General features: G+C 40.6%; 1 protein-coding gene across 1 annotated transcript in view; it reads left to right on the forward strand.

Moving 5' to 3' along the window:
• The window catches only part of LOC136858700 (hydroxyacyl-coenzyme A dehydrogenase, mitochondrial), a 153,470-nt gene that overhangs the window by 33,189 nt on the left and 99,618 nt on the right, over nucleotides 1–20,663 (forward strand). The gene's annotated exons all lie outside the window — the stretch shown is intronic.

Raw genomic sequence — 20,663 nt, forward strand, 5'->3', positions numbered from 1 at the left:
GTTTCCGTTGAAGTCATCTGGTTTCCGTGGTTACTCGTTCTCTTCTTCTCGATGTAGAATTGACTCCATGGACATCCTTCCTTCTCTGATGTGGTACGGGCTGTTCCGAGGTTCCTGTGGAACAGCAGAGGTGAAAGAAGGTGCTGGGATGAACAGGTCTCAACTTACGAAATTGAAGTTAATTTAAAATTTAACAAAGGTTATATTTTCTTTTCGAGATCAAGAAATAACAAGTACAACAGGAACTCAGTTATATAGCAACAAGATAAGAATGAACAATTACAGTTTATTAATGTATTTTGGGCTTCGAGCCTCAGATTCACAATCCCTGGGCAATGAGCCCAACTTTACTTATACACAAGGTTCAACAAAGGGGCAGAAAACCCCAATCATACCAAGGAGTTCTAGCTCCCAATTACCCAGTAAAGCCTGCTCGAGGCACAAAGAAACCAAATTTAAGAAAGAGCAACCCGCTCTCAAGGTTCAAGCCAATTCAAAGGCCACTCCAAACTCCACTTTCAAGCTGCCATCCGGGCACACAAGAACAGGGGTAATTATACCCAACCTACTGAAGCCTATTCAATAAAGAAACAGTTCAATTACATGGCCCCAAAATACCAATTTGAGTGGAGGCGTAACTTGCACTCCTAATACACCTTTTTTTAAAAACCTATTTGGCTCTAGGCCGTATACACAAGGGCTAATCCCATACTAAAGAGGTGATTTGTATGAGAAGACTTAATTACAATAAGAAAGGAAGAAACGGTTGTGAAAACAAGGTCACCTCAAAACAATAGGAGTAGGAGCTCGAGAGGGTTAGGCACTCTCTATCCCGATTTGTAGTTAAAGAGACGCAATATTATACCAAGTGTCTTTTACATTTTAAAGGAAGGTTACATGATAAAAGTTTCGAACCTGCCCCGAGGGTTAAACTGCTGAGCTAGCAAGCAAGGAAGTTATTAAAAGGCCATTACCTGATGGATGAACTGCTGCCCAAAGAAAGAGGCGCTTCCCGCCCCCTGCTACATAATCACACTAAGAAAGATGTTACTGAAGTGGCCAGGAGACAAGAAAATCAGCAATTTATATATCCTCGCGGAAAATTCGAGACGTTTCATGAATGAGAACCCACACCCCCCTCAACTTTATTGGCTAGGGTCAAGCAACATATCCATATCGGAGAAGACACACATTATTGGTTAAACATTAATTAAAGAAATTCGGGATTGGCTAAATTCAAAACAAGCGGATAGAGAAGGGTTATACTGCCAACCCAAAAAATGACTGAAAGAAATTTAACAAAGAACAAACTTATGACACAAAATTTCTCAAAAAACAGTTCCTTCACTTCGCACCAGGGTGCACAATTGTAGTTCTTCAGTAGTGCCATCTAGAAGAGAATGTTCACACTTCTCACTACAGAGAAAACAAATATAAATCGAAAAAGACACAGTTCAGAACTCTTCAAAATTTACAATAGTGACATCTTCTGAGAAACTTTAGAATTAACATGGTGGTTAAAGTTCAGGCTTCCTCCAGTAGAGGAGTTTCAACTGGCGCAATGTTTGAATTAGCGGCGCGGAGGTGTACCGCCCGGTACACGGGCTATCTGGATTAGCACTCCCTAATTGCCTAGTCTTTAAATTAGAAATTGGCCCTATACTTGTAAAAACTGATCAGCGTTGATCGTATGAGGAGAAAATTCAGAGATATGAATTTTTCCATGTTAGTAGAAATCTCAATCCAACTGAGCTATACTATTTATACGGTACAGACTTATACCAATTTCCATGGACTTGAACTAAACATAGTTCTTCGTCCAGAAGATTTACTGAATATAACACAAGCCGTAAGCTTGTTTCGTCTCACGTAGATCCGAGAACATTACCGCAGCTGAGTAAAGTGTTGAAGCGACACAGTATACAAAAATAACTATGTCTCGGAGAGACCACACACTGTCTCAAAATCAATAACGTCGTTCAAAGTAAATGTACACAGTAGAAGTTCTAATAGTAGTTATGTTGTCAGCAGAAGTAGCGATGTGAGTCCGTATCTCGAGATTCCGTGTTAGATAATATCACCGGGTTCTCCCCACTCTTGGTAGCAGCTCAATCTCTGATCTCTATATAACGAAGCATCTGATTCGTAATTCGCATTATCATCTCTCTCTTCTTTCTTCTTGACCAGTAGGCGTGGCGATGATGTAATCTGCAAGCCTAGCCTCGCGCGCGGGTCGCTGTTTACTGCCTTGGCTCATGAGTTTAAACCAATGACTCATGTAATTTCCCCCGCTATAAGAATAACCTTTTCCGTATACACAAGTATGAGATGAAATGACAACAACTATGTCTCAACATATTGACCATATTTACAGTACATAATGAATTCCTATCCTACCTAATATAATAATTTAAATAATAAATGGTGTTATAACTATATAATATGAGTCCTTGTTTACAAATGATTGACGTAGAATAAATATGTTATTACGAATAATTGCCGATGTCGGATAAACTTGATATCAAATGATATCGCGTAAAATGATAGTATATTAAATTAGTCTGGCTGGAGAAGCCTGGACGGTTACAACGTCGCCAAGGATTTGGATGTATCACACTCAACAATTTCTACAATTTGGAAGGACAGAGAGAACATCTCATTTATTAGCTCAAATGGAGTTGTTTACAGCAGTATGTCAAGATGCAGAAAAATCCTCCGATCGATTACAAAGTAGAGGTGTACTTTACCTTAACAACGGATTGTAAAGGTTTATTTCCATTGCCACATAATAAAACTAATTTAACAAAAACCTGATACCCTTCCATTTGTAGATGTTGACATCGATTGTTGCCTAACCCTTCCTCAACAATAAAATATCACAACTGTACCCTTGAAACTCATTGTGTCATCATTAAATGATTTAAAAATGGCTAGTTTTAAAATAGATGAAGTTGATAAATTTATAGAGGAGCAAAAGCTTAGAGAAAAAGAGAGAAATTACTCTTGGAAAAGATTTGGTACATCTTGATACATTTACGTAAAATCAATAATAATTGGCATTTGGTTTTGTGGATGTTGTTGCTGTCGCAAGATGAGCATTTGGCTAATTAATCAATGTTCTCCAAGAAAATGCTGAAAAGAATCAAAACAATTTTGTCCTAGAATTCATGTTACAAATAATCCTGTACATCAAATTAATTTATCATTAGAACATATTCCAATTGAAAGGCAAAGTTTAATGGACATTCCAAGGTTATTAAACCAACAATTGAGAACTAATTAGGTAAGATCTTTGCCTTCAGCACCATAATTAACAGAATTAGAGAAACATAATGCAGAAATGGAATCTGATCAATAACTAAGGAGATCAGATAGGCTTAAGGAAAGAGAATTATGGTCCATGTACAAAACTTACCATTCTAAGAAATTACATTTTTGTCTAAAAGGGGAAAAGTGTAAATTAACCGTGTAAGTTTGCAGATAAAACTTACAGATGTGACACTTTTAGCGAAAAAAAATAAAACGGTTTGTGTGTCTATCGCCTGTAACAGGGATGACAAACCTTTACCGACCAGCGAGTCAATTAGGGTTTTGTTTATTACCTATTACTGTCTAGTGTGCCATCGGTTATTATCCTTTAAAATAATCATTAAACTCCTCATTTAACTTAATTTAGGTATTAGATTGCATTAGATATAAATCGATTCGATTGAATGTTTCATGATTTTATTTTGCAAACATTAATATAAGGAAAGATCTTCATTGGGGTAATCACATAAGTATGATTGTAAATAGAGAGTACAGATCTCTGCACATGGTTATAAGTTTGTTTAGTGGTTGTAGTAAGGATGTAAACGAGAGGGAATATAAGTCGCTTGTAAGACCCCAACTAGAATATGGTTCCACTGTATGGGACCCTCACTAGGATTACTTGATTCAAGAACTGGAAAAAATCCAAAGAAAAGCAGCTCGATTTGTTCTGGGCGATTTGCGACAAAAGAGTAGCGTTACAAGTATGTTGCAATGTTTGGGCTGGGAAGGTTTGGGAGAAAGGAGACGAGCTATTCGACCAAGAGGTATGTTCTGAGCTGTCAGCGGAGAGATGGCGTGGAATGACATTAGTACACGAATAAGTTTTAGTGGCGTCTTTAAAAGTAGGAAAGATCACAATATGAAGATAAAGTTGGAATACAAGAGGACAAATTGGGGGCAAATATTCGTTTATAGGAAGGGGAGTTAGGGATTGGAATAACTTACCAAGGGAGATGCTCAATAAATTTCCAAATTCTTTGCAATCGTTTTAGAAAAGGCTAGGAAAATGACAGGGAATCTGCCACTTAGGCGACTGCCCTAAATGCGGATCAGTAGTGACTGATTGATTGCTTGAATGATTGTTTCACTGAAAATTACATTTTAAAAGAGGTAAATTTTAAGAATAATGTATATTTTTGCGTTAAAGTAATAAAATTTGTAAAAATTATGACCATAGAATTAATTGATACATACTTCTTTATTAAGGCGTAATTTTAAAATATGTTAGTATGTTGTCTGACGTGCCGCAAAAGTCGCGTTCGCGTGTCACCTAGTGGCACGCGTGTCATAGGATCGCCACCCCTGGCCTCTAACGACCGTTAATTGGCGGTCCCTTCGGAATCGTTAACGGATTCGGGTGTGCTTATTTTATATTTTATTATTGACAAGTGCTTTGTTGTAATTACTTTCCAATCAGTGCTATAATTTACAAATAATATTTCACCTTTGGTGTAATGAACAAGTCTATATTGATTAATCTTCACTCAGAAGTGAGTGAGCCACGCGTGTAGTGTGATGGCTGCTTTGTGATGATGATAATGGTGGTGGTGATTATTGTTTTAAGAAGTACATACAACTGGGCAGGCTTTATTCTGTTAACACTAATCAGAAGGAAAAAATGAAGAGGTCTGACACTTTGAAGAATGAAGGTTTCGGCCCCGGGAACGTGAAAATGAGAGAATCCCTAGACCTTACAAACCTGTTGCCGCCTGGGTCGGAAAATAACAAGAGTTGATCAAGAGAGGTCAGATAGACAAGATGAAAGTGAGGAGACTGACACCCTGGGACAAGTAAATGGAAGCAGTGTCAGGACTCCATTGGATTTGGGGAAGGGGCTGGGGGTGGGTCGTTGTCGCCAACCCATGCTTCCAAGTTTAGAGACCCTGGTCTCCCATTCTAGTCGCCTTTTACGACAGGCTTAGAATACCTTGTATGTATTCTGCTAGCGCAAGAGAATATTTATTTAATGAAAGTTAGAAATTATCTCTTCTGTGAGCGAAGTATTCTTCTCCTGCTGGTCTTTGTGCTGTATGGGAGGACAGTGACTGAGTGACCTCACTCGGTACAACCTAGCCTTCACTCTCTAGGCTAAGGAAGGAGAGTATCTGCTTCCTGGTATACAGCTGGACATTTCACGGTCGTCGTTACAACTCACTATGCTCCTCACTTCGCGTCAGAGGTGAATGTATGAGTCCAGCTTCCGTATATCTAACGAAAAACAAAATCGTTTTACTTGGTATTCTTAAATCTTTTTATTATTAGGAACGGTACTTCTGGTTTTCCGTGAACTAAGTAAGAGACTTTTCATTTTAGCTCGCGCACAGTGACAGAGATTTGCATCGCGGCTATTTTGATGAGAATTCTGTGATGATGTCCCATGCATTCTACGTCCCCTTACATAGATAGATAGATAGATAGATACAATATGATCCAGTTTCCATTTTCTAGGACCTTGACCGCGCGTATCTCAGCTGCAACCTTTCAACTTTCGAGTTGTTTCAGAAATAATAATTACATGAAAATCCACAGCCTGTTTCCAATCATTCGACCGGGTCAGGAATGGAATGAATGAAGCCCCCATCTAGCGGCGAGGATAGGAATTGTGCCGGCTGCCGAAGCCTGTCGCACTCCTCTGGGGCAATGATTATTGAATGATAGATGAAATGAAATGATATTGGAGGGTGTTGCTGGAATGAAATTCAGAAATAATAATAATAATAATAATAATAATAATAATAATAATAATAATAATAATAATAATAATAATAATCTATATCAGAGCCAGTTCTTCTATCCTGGCCAGACAAGAAAATATTGTAAACTGGATGTCCCAAGAAGTTGGAACTTTTCATGCAGGTTATTCCTAACATCAAGGATGCAGGAAAACTCGCTGATCGAAAATTCTCACGGGAATTCGAAAATGAGGAATTTTCTGAACAAAAATGCAATTGGAAAATAATCCTTCCCATTATCGTACTCAGCATTTATTGATTCCCTTTTAAGGAAACTTAGCTGGGCAGTTTAGGATCAAGAATAGTGGGGTGAAATTGGTTCCAAAAGAAACGAAAAACAATTTCAAGGATCAAAGAGTTTCTAAAGGATCCAACCAAGGGTTTATTTGAAAAAGGAACCTGCAATGGCAGTCCACCCCAATGCCACAAACATTTCGTATTTTTTATGAGGGGCCTGGTGGAAGTAAGAGGAAGAAACTCTAGGTTCAGCTGGCGGTGCACATTCTATAGAAGTTTTATAATGGGCTCGACTTCATCAGACCACCAGTGAAGTCACTTTGTCTCCCTCCCACAAGGCGAACGCACCAAAAGTGGTCTTTAATGATACTGTGATCCCTTCTCAAGAGCTTTCACTTCGCTTGAATTTGGTTATTGATTTGGCGTGAATAAAAATAAGCCTTTGATACATATCAAAACATAACCAAGCGTTTTACACAGCACCACCTTCAAAGTTGGGCCAGTAACACTTTCGGCAGTGACCGTGCCACTTTTTGAAAGAGTTCTGCAGTCTATCTTTGATCATTTCTGACATAACGCGTGTTACATATGCCTTCGGCCAACGCGAATCCCCGCCGATTAACCATGGTTTTGACTTTGGGAAGAGCAAGATCTGGAAAATACAGAAGATAAGGACAGATGTGTTATGGAGTGACCACTGTGCTGGGGCGTTATGATGCAAGACCCAGTTCTGTCCTTGCGGCAAATAAAGCCTTTCACGTCGTACTACATCCCAAAGACACCGAAGAATGGCAACGTACGTCTCCCTAGTGACAGTTCGATCTTCAGGAATGTATTCGAAATGTATTCCTTTACGCCTTGGACAACAGGCTGCACGCCATGCACTTATGGCAGGGAAGTTGCCTACATAGCAAGGTGGAGCCAACCGAAGTTTGGTTACTTTTCAACTCTGCTGAAAATAGCGCCTTCTGTCCTGTATCTGTCCTATAATCAGTTGAAAACAGAAGGAAGATTAGAAGACTTAGGAACCTAGAAGACTGTATACATGAAACTCCTAACATTTATGGGTGCAGGGATACTTGAATACACGAAAATTTCGAAGAGGAATTGAAATCAAGAGCCACGATAATGATTCCATTTTGTATCATCGTCCAACAGATGCCAATGGGACATATTATTACATAGCCCGGCTCCATGGATAAATCATTAGAGTGCTGGCCTATGGTCACAGGGGTCCCGGGTTCGATTCCCGACAGGTTCAGGAATTTTAACCATAATTCGTTTATTCCGCTGGGACGGGGGCTGGGTGTATGTGTCGTCTTCATCATCATTTCATCCTCATCACAACGCGCAGGTCGCCTACGGACGCCAATTCTAAAGACCTGCACCTGGCGAGCCGAACTTGGCCTCGGACACTCCCGGCACTTAACATCCACATGTGCGACGCAGTTCGCATCCGCGAGCCCACAAGTTGTGGGAATAGCGGTGGAAAAAGGTTAAATAGCCACACACACAACTGTTGATTTTTCAACGAGTAGGGCCTATACTACTACTACTACTACTACTACTACTAATAATAATACCCGTGTGGGGATTTACCGGTTACCTCCATCGGGCGCGTCCCATTGGAATTGGGGAAGCTCGCTGGCTCTGCCGCCAGCAGAGTCAGAGGGTAGTAGGGAAATAAAATACCACCGTGAAAAAAAAACTGGTCCCTTGCCAGGGTTACGGCGAAGACTGGTAAATGACCAGAAGCTAGAAAACATCTTGAGGCAACCTCTAGGGCTAATAACCCTAGTTGTAAAAGGATGGGTACCCGTCCAAAGCAAAGTCAAGTCAAAAAGCATGATGGCACAACATTTCAAGAAACATATCCCAGGGGGTAAATCTTCGGATAAATCCCTCTTCGTGAACGCCACGGCGCACGAGTCTCGTTCGGATTCTGGGGGAGACTCGACATCATGCAAGAGACGAGTCGGAGCATCTCGGTGTACCCCGAAGAGTCAAAAACTCAGGCTAAAGTCTAAAACCTTTCTAGCAACTTTCAACATAAATTCACTTACACAAACTGGCAAGCTGAAAACCCTCACCAAAGATCTTCACGAAAATCAGATATCCATAATGGCCCTACAGGAAACAAGGTACCCAGATGAAGAGATTTTTGAATCCGAAGGCTAGCGATTTTTCAAGAGCAAAGCGCAAAGAGGAATCCTCAATGGAGCTGTGATGCTTGGAACCGCGTTTGCTTTTAGAACCAAGATCCTTAAATCGGTTGCAAATTCCGAACCTGTGAATGACAGATTGTCTATACTCACAATTAAATGCGCGAACAAAACCTACGCCCTAGTTAACGCACATGCTCCTACAAACGATAAGAACAAGTCTGATCCAGACGAAGTTGATCATTTCTGGGACCTACTGGCTGAAAAATTAAACAAAATCCGCAAACACCATGTCAAGCTTCTTTTGGGTGACTTCAATGCCCAACTAGGTCGTGAACAGAAGTACAAGAGAGTTATAGGAAATTACCCTGCTCACAAAAGAACCAATCCCAACGGCAAAAGACTGGTGTCCATTTGCGAAAATCACAACCTGCAGGTCATGTCGACCCACTTTCGCCATCTACCCAGAAAACAAATGACTTGGCGTTCTCCCGTCCAAGCTCTAGGAGAGTTCCAAATTGATCATGTTGCAATCTCCAGGAGAAACAGCCCTGAGATTATGAATGTCAAGGTAAAGAAAGGCATCAATGTGGCCTCAGATCATTATATGTCTCTTATCAAATTCAAACCAATTCCCGCAAACACAAGGAAGACAACCATACAGATCGCACGCTTCGACAATGATAAACTTCGGCAAAGGGTCGAGGAGTTCCAGGAGAAGGCTAGACCAAATGACTGTGACTTTAACAACGCCAAAAGTCTCCTTGTTGAGGCCGCCAAAGACGTTGCAGAAATCAAGAGAGGCAAAAAGCATTACTGGTGGAATGGTACCTGCGAACCAGTCCTCCAAGAAAGACTCAATGCGTGGAAACAGTACTACTCTACGAAATCAGAAAATGATTGGGAAACCTACAAAACCCAACGTGCCCAAGCAGCTAGGGTGTTCAGAACTGAGAAACGTAAATACGAAAAATCTCTCATTGAAAAGATAGAACAAAACTTGAGGAAGAATGAAAGCAGAGAGTACTACAGAGCCTTCAAACACAAATTCACTGGCTATAAACCACCATTTCTATGCTTTGAGCGAAAGGACGGCACACTGGCGACATCAAATGAAGAAAATTGCAGCATTCTGGCAGATGACTTCAAGAATTTACTTAATTGCTCTAAACCGCAAAGCGCCATTGAGGCCAAGGAACCCTTACTCAGGTACCCAGATTCCAGACCACCCGACAGAGATGAATTCAAGCGCCACATTGCCCGTCTCAAAAATAACAAAGCGCCGGGGGAAGACTCAGTAGTAGCAGAACTATGGAAATATGCCCCAGAGGAAGCACTTGATATCTTGCAAAAGCAAACAGAAGACATTTGGAACAAGGAGACCCTACCCGAAGATTGGAAAATAGCTTTGATCCATCCATTACACAAAAAGGCAGCATGAAGAACATCAACAACTACAGAGGAATATCTTTGCTACCCGTGACTTACAAAATTCTATCACTTGCCATCCTGGAGCGTTTGGAAGCACAAGTCGAACATCAAATAGGTGAATACCAAGGAGGGTTCAGAAAAGGTCGCTCAACAGCTGAACAGATACAAAATCTCAAAACGATCATCAGATATTGTACACTAATGTCCAAGCAGCATGTGTCTGTCTTTGTGGACTTTAAGAAAGCGTACGACTCCATTGACCGGGAAGTCCTGCTAAACATCTTAAATGAATTTGGAGTTGATTTGAAACTGCTGGCATTAATTAGAGCCACCCTGACCGATACAAAATCCAAGGTGAAGTTCCACGGATGTCTCTCGCATTCCTTTGACATCAAAACAGGAGTCCGACAAGGTGATGGGCTATCCCCGATACTCTTCAACTGTGTTCTTGAAAAGATCATCAGAACCTGGCGGGTGAGATTACAGGAAACCAACTACAGTCCATTGAGAATAGGAACCAAATCCAAGGGGATCGCAACAGACTGCTTAGCATTTGCCGATGATATTGCTGTTCTCTCAAACGACATAAAAACCGCTAGAGCTCAAGTTGAAATTTTAAAGGAAATTGCCGAACAAACTGGTTTGCAGATATCGTTTGAGAAAACAGAAGTAATGACTAACATCAAAGAGGCTCCACCAAAACTCCATACAAAATACGGGGACATCACTCGAGTAGACAAATTCAAATACCTGGATGAGATCATCATGAAAAATGGACTGGACAAAGAAGCACTTCAGGAGCGAGTACGCAAACTGGAAATAGCCTACCAAACATCCCGCACAATCTACAACAAAAAATGCCTTTCCCAAAACACCAAGATACGTCACTATGAAACAGTTCTGAAGCCAGTAGTTCTATATGCTGCCGAAACCCTGTCTCTAAATGCCAACAAAGGACTCCTTGAAGTACTGGAGAAAAGAGAACGCAAAATTGTGAGAGGAATCTTGGGATCAAAGTACAAAATGGAATCCATCAAAAGAGATCCAACAAGGAAGTCTATAGCAAAATAGAGAAAATTACCGACACGATCAGAAAAAGACGGGCACGATTTTACGGTCATCTGAAAAGAATGGACGGAAGAAAGTTAACTAAAGAAATCTTTCACTTTTTTGATTCAAACCCCAAAACCACAATTCCCTGGTTTAGAAATACCAAAGAAGACCTGCAAATGCTACATATCTCAGCTGAAGACGCCCTTAACAGAGATCTCTTCCGCAAGAAAATATTGACGAACGGGCTAAACCGAGACGAGCAGCCGAAGAGATGACACGGTGCCCCTTGGACAGAGGAGCGTAAGCAGGCGCACTCGCAAAGAATGAGGGAAATTTGGGCTCCAAAGAAGGCCAAGTTCAGTGTCAAATGCAACAAGACTTAACGTGGTCCTTGATGGCCCCAGCGAATTATATATATATATATATATATATATATATATATATATATATATATATATATATAATAATAATAATAAATCCTGATTCGAAATCAATGAAAAGGGAGATTTATTTCGTGAAACTAACTCTAAAGTAAGCTAGGCATGAACTTCCTTCCATAAAATGAAGAAACGTTTGACATGTCGTGGTCTGACGATCTCTGCCCGCATCGGTGTTTCGTGGCCTGTATGCTTGATGTTGAGCTGACTAATGCAAGGGCTGCATGCATTTGAGATATGGGCTTATCAGCGGATGTGGGCTTTTAAGGTTACCAACTTGGAAGTTCTGTATATCACAGACAAATAAACTGAAGTTTATAAAGCCACAATGAAAAGAAAATTACAATACTTTGGTCATATGATGCGGAACAGCATGTGTCATCTGCTCCAAGCAACTCTTCTAAGGGAGGATACATGTCAAGTGATCAAGGTCGCTCTAGAATAACCTGGCTGAAGAGCTTGAGCTTGAGCTAGTGCTTTGGACTAGACATAAGTTATTCAAAACTAGAAGAAATTTGTGCTACCGATCGTCAACCTTACTCCCATATAGGTTTAGAGGACAGCAATGCTGTCAGTGCCATATTACGGTATGTGTCAAGTGGTTGAAAAATTCAATGAAAGGAACGAACAGTTGCGCTTATGTTTCGTAGATCTAGAGAAAACACATTACAAGGGAGACCTTGTTGGTCATACTGAGAAATTATGGGGCTTGCGGTAGTTTATTACAAGTAATCAAATACAATCAGTGAGGTCGTAGTGAGAATTGATAGTACAATGACTTCTTGCTACAGAGTCGTTACAAATAGACAACGCTGAAATCTATCTCCTTATTGTTAATAGTTTAAACAAAGCGATCTTTTACAGAAAGGTTTACTACGGCAGGTAAGGATTCAGTTGGATAGAAATGTATATTACCTGCCATCTATGCGCATACACTAAGGGAACAATCTTACTCTTTCTTCCGTGTTGATACTTAAGGCAGTGATTTATATTTATTTTCTAACTGTTGGGTTCCATTCAGTGTCGCCAACCATAGAGTTATGGGACCATACTTGCCGATATGATGTGTCGCAGTTACTGTTAATCTTGAAAGTTGGCACTATACAGTCATGTTTCTATTTTTTGTTTTGTTTTTCGTGTCTTGCGAAATTTACATATTTCCACTGCCATATTGTGAAAATCACTGGTTGTACATTTGCGAGTATAAGTAAAGCATATTTTCTTTTCTTTTTTTTTTTTTAGACATCTTAGGTAATACCAGATAAGTAGAACTGTGGCATGTTCGAATAATGCATGTCGCATGTCGCGAGCCTTGACACGTTCATCAATTTTGATACTGTTTCCGAAAATGGTTACTTGGGGCGGACCTGAGCCTTAACTCGAGTCCAAAGATGATGTTGAATTCGAAGTCTTACAGAAGGTAGATTAATTAAGCTGCCAATTCTAGGCTACCTAACGTAGTCGCAGTTCTTCGGACACATGGAGAAGCTTTTAATAAGAAGTCGAAGAGCTGAAGTTTCAAAGTAGATAGATTTATTAAACATGTGAAGTAAAGTTCTCCAGCGAACAGCTACAAGCACATAGCAGTGGTTATTATGGTGCACTGACAAATCATATACATTTCCTTAAGTTTAAATACTCTTTCAACGGAGAATTACTGGCCTCTGGCCTGCCCTAATGATCTATTTATTTTAGATACCACTACAGTATATTGTGAAGTTCCGCCGGGCTGAATGGCTCTGACGGTTAAGGCGCTGGCCTTCTAACCCCAACTTGGCAGGTTCCATCCTGGCTCAGTCCTATGGTATTTGAAGGTGCTCAAATACGACAGCCTCGTGTCGGTAGATTTACTGGCACGTAAAAGAAGTCCTGCGGGACTGAATTCCGGCACCTCAGCGTCTCCGAAGACCGTAAAAGTAGTTAGTGGGACGTAAAGAAAATAACATTACTATTACTATTGTGAAGTTCCTTTTAGAATGGAAGGACGGCAATGGTCGTTATGATAAGTGAACTAACCACTTAGGGTTGTTATGCTAACATCAGATAGTGCCTGTCGGCTACTAACCAGTACAAATATAAATACATTTCATTACAGAGTTGAGTACATTTGACATAAACCGCTTTTCACGAGAGTTTAATCCTGATGTAAACAAATAGGAGGAGCACCTTTTTTTCTTTGGACGAGGACATAGACATAGTTGGTTGGAGAAGCAACCGTCGCACTCTACTGTATTGTGTGTGCTTTAAAAAAAATATAAAATAGTGATTAAATAGCGAGAAATGAAGGCACAAGGTGTGGTGTAATACAGGAGGTCTTCTCGTAGTGGGGGGAAGTCCCAAGCTGTACAGTGTAGAGATAAGGTGTAGCATCTTGCAGCAGCAGTCAGCGAGTATTCATAGTGAGAAAAATGGAGGAAGAGGTAGGAGCATCGCGTGTAGTGAAGCACAAAAGAGGAAAACCGCTCAGAAGAGACCATAGGCAGTGCATTGTGAATGTGTTCAATAAAGTAAGTGATCCAGGTTTAGTCGTTTATTCAGAAGTTCAGATCTTCGCACTGTTGTCGTAATGCGATGCGCACCCCTGTACGTCCGAACACGAGACGTTGACGGGGTGAAGGTCGGTACTACACGCTCAGAGAATCACAACTCTTTCTTTGGCGGAGGCATGGACATACCATGTTTGTACATCAGGATTAAACTCTCGTGAAGAGACATGTAGACAATTATATCTACTTTCTCTGTGAAAGGAAGGCTGACTCAAGTCATAACAGATAAGAGAAATGGAGTCTGGTGAATGTCAGAATATTTCTAATTAATTATACTTGAGTGGATAAGCTACTTGTGTGATTATGCCACCTGCATTTAATAACGTTCTGTAGTAGGTGTGAAATGACGAACGCAGCATTTTAATAATACGGTCTTATACGCACGTATAGAATGCAATTAGGATATATTAGAAGCAAGAAATATCTGCAAGTACTCCTCCGAAAAGGAAAGCAACATTACCTCGTCTATAAAGATCATTTTAGTTGAAATAAAAGGAAATTTCGTTATCAACCAAACTTAACCTTTTCACCACTTTGATACGCTTTACAGACTTACTGTAGTATAGTCTTATTGACTTGCGGCATAATTAAATGTAATTTATTTGCTTGTGTGTGTTATTACAGCGTGGTGTCACTTCAGTCCGACAAGAAATGTAAAATTCAAAGAAGGGAACTGAATTATTTACACCAGGGAAACACCGAAGAATACGATTATATTAATGTGGATATAAAAATAAAGACAGAAATTTATAACCTTAAATTGAGTGAGACCGTTTATTCCCTTAATTCCTCACTGAGATTGAAAACCGACTTAATTAGTAATATTTTGATTGCCGGGCTGAGTCTCTCAGACGGTTGAGGCGCTGGCCTTCTGACCCCAACTTGGCAGATTCGATCCTGGCTCAGTCCGGTGGTGTTTGAAGGTGCTCAAATACGTCAGCCTCGTGTTGGTATATTTACTGGCACATAAAAGAAATCCTACGGGACTAAATTCCGGCAACTCGGCGTCTCCTAAACCGTTACAGTAGTTAGGGGCCGTAAATCAAATAACATTATTAATATCTTGATTGATCATTTACTTGGGTGAGGCAACCTTCACCATTGATTGTGGTTAGTTTCTTGATGGTAATTTATCGTGATTTCTATATGTAGCTAGTCAAGTTGGCAGCAGTGATGAGCCATTAAAAATGAGAATAGGGCAGCGATATTTGCTTTCACAGTGCGACACTATAGTCTACATACATCCCCATTTTGTAGCATGTTGTGTACAACCCTGGATGCACAGAAGTGTACATGCAACTCCATGTCTGCGCCTACGTCCACAACAACATAAACCAAGGTCGTCAGACCAGTATCGTGCACGACAAGCGTGATTCCAGCAAATATAACATATATATTGGATTCAGGAGGTCAAATGGACTGTATCGCGATTGACTGTCTAAAGCATTTGATAGGGTGGATCATGGGAGACTGCTGGCAAAAATGAGTGCAATTGGTCTAGACAAAAGAGGGACTGAATGGGTTGCTATATTTCTAGAAAAAATATCTCAGAGAATTAGACTAAGCGAAGCTTTATCTGACCCTGTAATAATTAAGACGCGAATTCCTCAAGGCAGTATTACTGGACCTTTATGTTTTCTTATATACATAAATGATGTGAGTAAAGGAGTGGAATCAGAGATAAGGCTTTTTGCGGATGATGCTATTCTGTGTAGAGTAATAAATATGTTACAAGATTGTGAGCAACTGCAATATAACCTCGATAATGAGGTGAGATGGATAGCAGTCAATGGTAGGATGATAAACGGGGTTAAAAGACAGGTTGTGAGTTTCACAAATAGGAAAAGTCCTCTCAGTTTTAATTACTGCGCTGATGGGGTGCAAGTTCCTTTTGGGGATCAGGTGTTAATATAAGGAAAGATCTTCATTTGGGTAATCACATAAATGGGATTGTAAATAAAGGATACAGATCTCCATTTGGGTAATCACATAAATGGGATTGTAAATAAAGGATACAGATCTCTGCACATGGTTATGAGGGTGTTTAGGGGTTGTAGAAAGGATGTAAGGGAGAGGGCATATAAGTCTCTGGTAAGACACCAACTAGAGTATGGTTCCAGTGTATGGGACCCTCACCAGGATTACTTGATTTAAGAGCTGGAAAAATCCAAAGAAAAGCAGCTCGATTTGTTCTGAGTGATTTCCGACAAAAGAGTAGCGTTACAAAAATGTTGCAAAGTTTGGGCTGGAAAGACTTGGGAGAAAGAAGACGAGCTGCTCGACTAAGTGGTATGTTCCGAGCTGTCAGCGGAGAGATGGTGTGGAATGACATTAGTAGACGAATAAGTTTGAGTGGCATCTTTAAAAGTAGAAAAGATCACAATATGAAGATAAAGTTGGAATTCAAGAGGACAAATTGGGGCAAATATTCATTTATAGGAAGGGGAGTTAGGGATTGGAATAACTTACCAAGGGAGATGTTCAATAAATTTCCAATTTCTTTGAAATCATTTAAAAGGCTAGGAAAACAACAGATAGGGAATCTGCCACCTGGGCGACTGCCGTAAGTGCAGATCAGTATTGATTGATTGATGGATGCAACAGTGTTTGTTTACTGCAGTACAGAAGTCAACATACACTTCGAGTCTGTCATCAATTGAAGGAGAGGTGTTGCAGTGAACACAGTGAAAATGGTGCGGTTTATTGATACAGTAGACGTGTATTGCAATACAGAATTCGATCGCGTAACATTGAATCAAAACGGGCGGCTTTTCAGGTGAAGTAGATGAAGTGCCACTTCGCCACTTATTTTTACCATAATGAATTACCTACTTAAATTTATTTTTCTTATGACATTGGTTGGTTTTACGGAAAGAAAATGTTTTATTGTACGACGTTTGGAGCACCTCATCACCTGATGAGAACTAGGGGAACTCACGAAAGCGCCGGCTGTCGGCCACAGTACAGCGCGTGAGAATGAGTGAAGACGAGAGATTCCGCAGCTGCCTCTACCTCCCAAGTGCTCCCTCCTAGCGCTTGGCCTTGGCGGTTGCCATGACAACCGTGACGTCACCCGCGTACTTTCCACACAGCGGAATATGCTAGTGAAGTTGTCGGAAGAGCGGAATGTTTCGTCTTCCCTGCGTCATCCTGTGTGAAGTACGAGTACTGACGCATCGTGGTTCATTCGTAGTGTTGTGCTGTTTTATTTAAACATGTATCCTATTTATGACATAGTGTGCATTTAATATAAACACCATTTTCACGTTGGAGAAACGAAGATCAGAATGAAGTTTTGATCGCCCTACTGAATCACTGCAAATTTGTGCTACAAAAGAAGTGAAACATTCCGGTAAATCTTACAATCTTAGTTTCAAACGATCGTGGTTTAAGGAATTTCCATAGGTGTGCTCCTCTCCAGCTCTACAGAAGTTTTGTTGGGCCTGCTTGCCTTTTATCAATAAAAATAACGTTTGGAATAAAGAAGGATTTTCAGTCCTTTTGAACATAACACGTTATTTAGATAAGCACTCAGACTCTGCAGAACATAAAATATGGCAGCTAGATTTCAAGACATTGGAAACAAACCAAAATACGATCTCTGATGTCTTGAAGGAAAATGCCAAACTGTATATTGTAATTGTACAGTTCAGTGAAAATGTACATTTAAATAGGTTTTTCCTTCAGTTGGTAATTGCTGCAGTGCTCTATTTAAGTAAGCAAGAACTAGCTTTTCGTGGTCATGACGAAACATTAAATTCAATAAATCGTGGTCACGTGCTGGACCCTCCGCCAGTCACAGGTGCGAGGTACGAGTACAAAACAACCAAAAACAACACGTAGTTCCTAAATCTTGTCCTCCTCTGTGGTGTAGTGGTTAGTGTGATTAGTGTGATGGTACCTAACTTAAGGCCACGGCCGCTTCCTTCCCTCTTCCTTGTCTATCCCTTCCAATCTTCCCATCCCCACCAAGGCCCCTGTTCAGTATAGCAGGTGAGGCCGCCTGGGTGAGGTACTGGTCATCCTCCCCAGTTTTATCCCCCGACACAGAGTCTGAAACTCCAGGACACTGTCCTTGAGGCGGTAGAGGTGGAATCCCTCGCTGAGTCCGAGGGGAAAACCAACCCTGGAGGGTAAGCAGATTAAGAAAGAAAGAAAGAAAGAAAGAAAGAAAGAAAGAAAGAAAGAAAGAAAGAAAGAAATTCCTAAATCTGTCGCTCAAAACCGAACGGGTAATAGCTTTTCACCATACTTTACAGCCACGAGCTGCCATTGACTCAAAAAGAACTGAAATACCAGTGGAGGTAAGGAAAAATATCATTGAGATCAGTAAGAAGGCCTTTCCACTGCGAAAAATTGGGGAAATTGTTAGAAGGAGCCATGCAATTGCTCAAAGCGTAATAAGAAACTACAATGATGGTGGACGTGTAGAGAACAAAGCTAGATGTAGACGACCACCACAATAACCTGACATGGAGCGCCGACACAGCATTAGAAAAGTGAATGCTGATCCCAGAATTACAGGTACGGAGTTGGGGATGGATGTCGGAAATATTAGTGGCAGTATTGTTCATCCCATCCCAGTACGAAGACTTCTGCACAATCATGAATTTGACAGTAGAACAGCAAGGAAGAAACCATTCATAAAGCAATGTAAATGAACGGAAGCGCCTAGAATTTGCAACTCTGCATCGAAGTAAAGATTCTATATTTTGGAATACAGTGCTTTTCACGGATGAGAGTAAGATCGACATCTTCCAGTGTGCTGGAAAGCAAAAGGCGGGGTGAAAAAGGAATTAAAGAAGGAATATATTATCCCATCCGTGAAGCATGGTGGTGGAAATATTCTTGTATGGGGTTGCATGTCTGGAGCTTGGGTTGAGAATTTAGTATTTATTGAGGACATTATAGATAAATGGAAATATCTCACCATCTTAAAGGAGAATTTGAAACGATCTGCAGAAAAACTGGGACTAGAAACAGACTGGGTGTTTCAGCAAGACAATGTCCCCAAGCATACGGCCATTGTCGTAAAAAGAATGGCTATATACTTTACAATGTACCAAAACATTTGCATTCGCCTCCCCAGTCACCAGACATCAATCCAACTAAACATCTTTAGGCAGAACCAAAGCAAAGGATAAAAAAGTACAACAGCAAAAGCAAGGATGATCTGAAAGCGGCCTTAGTGAAAGAGTGGAGTAACTTTACATCTGAGGACACAAACAAGTTGGTGGAATCTATGCCTAGACGTTTGGAAGCTGTGATCAAGCAAAAGACGGCAATATCAAATATTAAATCGTGAGTGAAAGTGAACAACATCACAGTGTATTGACTTTTGTACCTAACCGGTGTTTCATTTGTATGCTCAAGATGTCAGTACATGCAACTATTATTAATTATGCGGTGTAAATGTTGTTTCCCAGTTTGTAACATGTCTTTTTATGACACAGAAATTGAATACATAATATTTTCTTGACTGTTTTTGTCTTGTGTTATTTTTAAGGTGTGTGTAGGCTTTAGTGTCCGACTGTAACTGTATAGCCTAACGTGACGACTTCTGTAATAACAGTCAGATCTATCTCGACGACTTGGTCTAATGGTTTGCTTTATAGTTATGAGAGTTCTGTTTATCTCGACTTGTTCAACAAGCTCTTCGTCTCTCTATCCACTCACCTTACCGAGCTCGATAGCTGCAGTCGCTTAAGTGCGGCAAGTGTCCAGTATTTGGGAGATAGTGGGTTCGAACCCCACTGTCGGCAGTCCTCCTGAAGATAGTTTTCCGTGGTTCCCCAGTCTCACATCAGGCAAACCTAAATTAAGGCCAGGGCCGCTTCCTTCCCATTTCTAGCCCTTTCCTATCCCATCGTTACCATAAAACCTATCTGTGTCGGTGCGACGTAAAGCCAATTATAAAAAAAGCACTCACTTTGATTTTCTTATCAGTCTAGCTGAGTAGCTCAGATGGAACTGCGCAGGTCTTCTGAGTGTAAGTTGGCCGGTTCGATCCCGACGTAGTCCGGCGGTATTTGAAGGTGCTCAGATACGTCAGGCTCGTATTCGGTAGATTTTCCGATACGTAAAGGAACTCCAAGAGAATAAAATTTGGGCACCTCAGCGTCTCTGAAAATCGGGGCGTTACTTTCCATTCTCCATGAATTTATGTTCTCAAAGCTTAAATCCTAACGTAAGGACACATTAAATAAGTGCCGTATTCATTTTACTCATTTGTGTGATATTCTTTTCTCAGTTTCGCTGAGTGTGCGGTATTTGTGTGGCACTGTCTGTCCTGTTGTCTTAATGTCTTGAATGGCCTTCAGAGAATAATAGCTCCGTCGTCAGCCTCGTCTTATCGCAGAAAGCAGTTAAAAGGAAGACTTTCGTAACGCCTTCCTACTTTACTCCTTCCGACAGAAAATAAATGAGGCGTGTTATGACGTTAGCGGTCAATGCCTGCACATAGGCCTGCTAAAACTGGAGCATGTTTCTGAACGTAGGACGGAGGAGTTTTAGAGACGTCTCATCACTTTGGTACCGGATAAATAAGAACACGTGATTAGTAAACCAGCAAAATATTACAGAATTTAAAACACTTCTTTAATACCTTTAAAAAATATAAGTTATTGTTCCCTGTTCGAAACCGTTATAATTGGGCCAAAGTTATTATAATTACTATTTTCATTTAAGAAACTGCATTTTATTCTTATTGAAACACTTGTCCGACGTTAGCTTTTCTTGAAAACTATGAACAGC

The sequence above is a fragment of the Anabrus simplex genome, chromosome 1 (assembly GCF_040414725.1).
Source record: "Anabrus simplex isolate iqAnaSimp1 chromosome 1, ASM4041472v1, whole genome shotgun sequence".
Classification (NCBI taxonomy): Eukaryota; Metazoa; Arthropoda; class Insecta; order Orthoptera; family Tettigoniidae; genus Anabrus; species Anabrus simplex.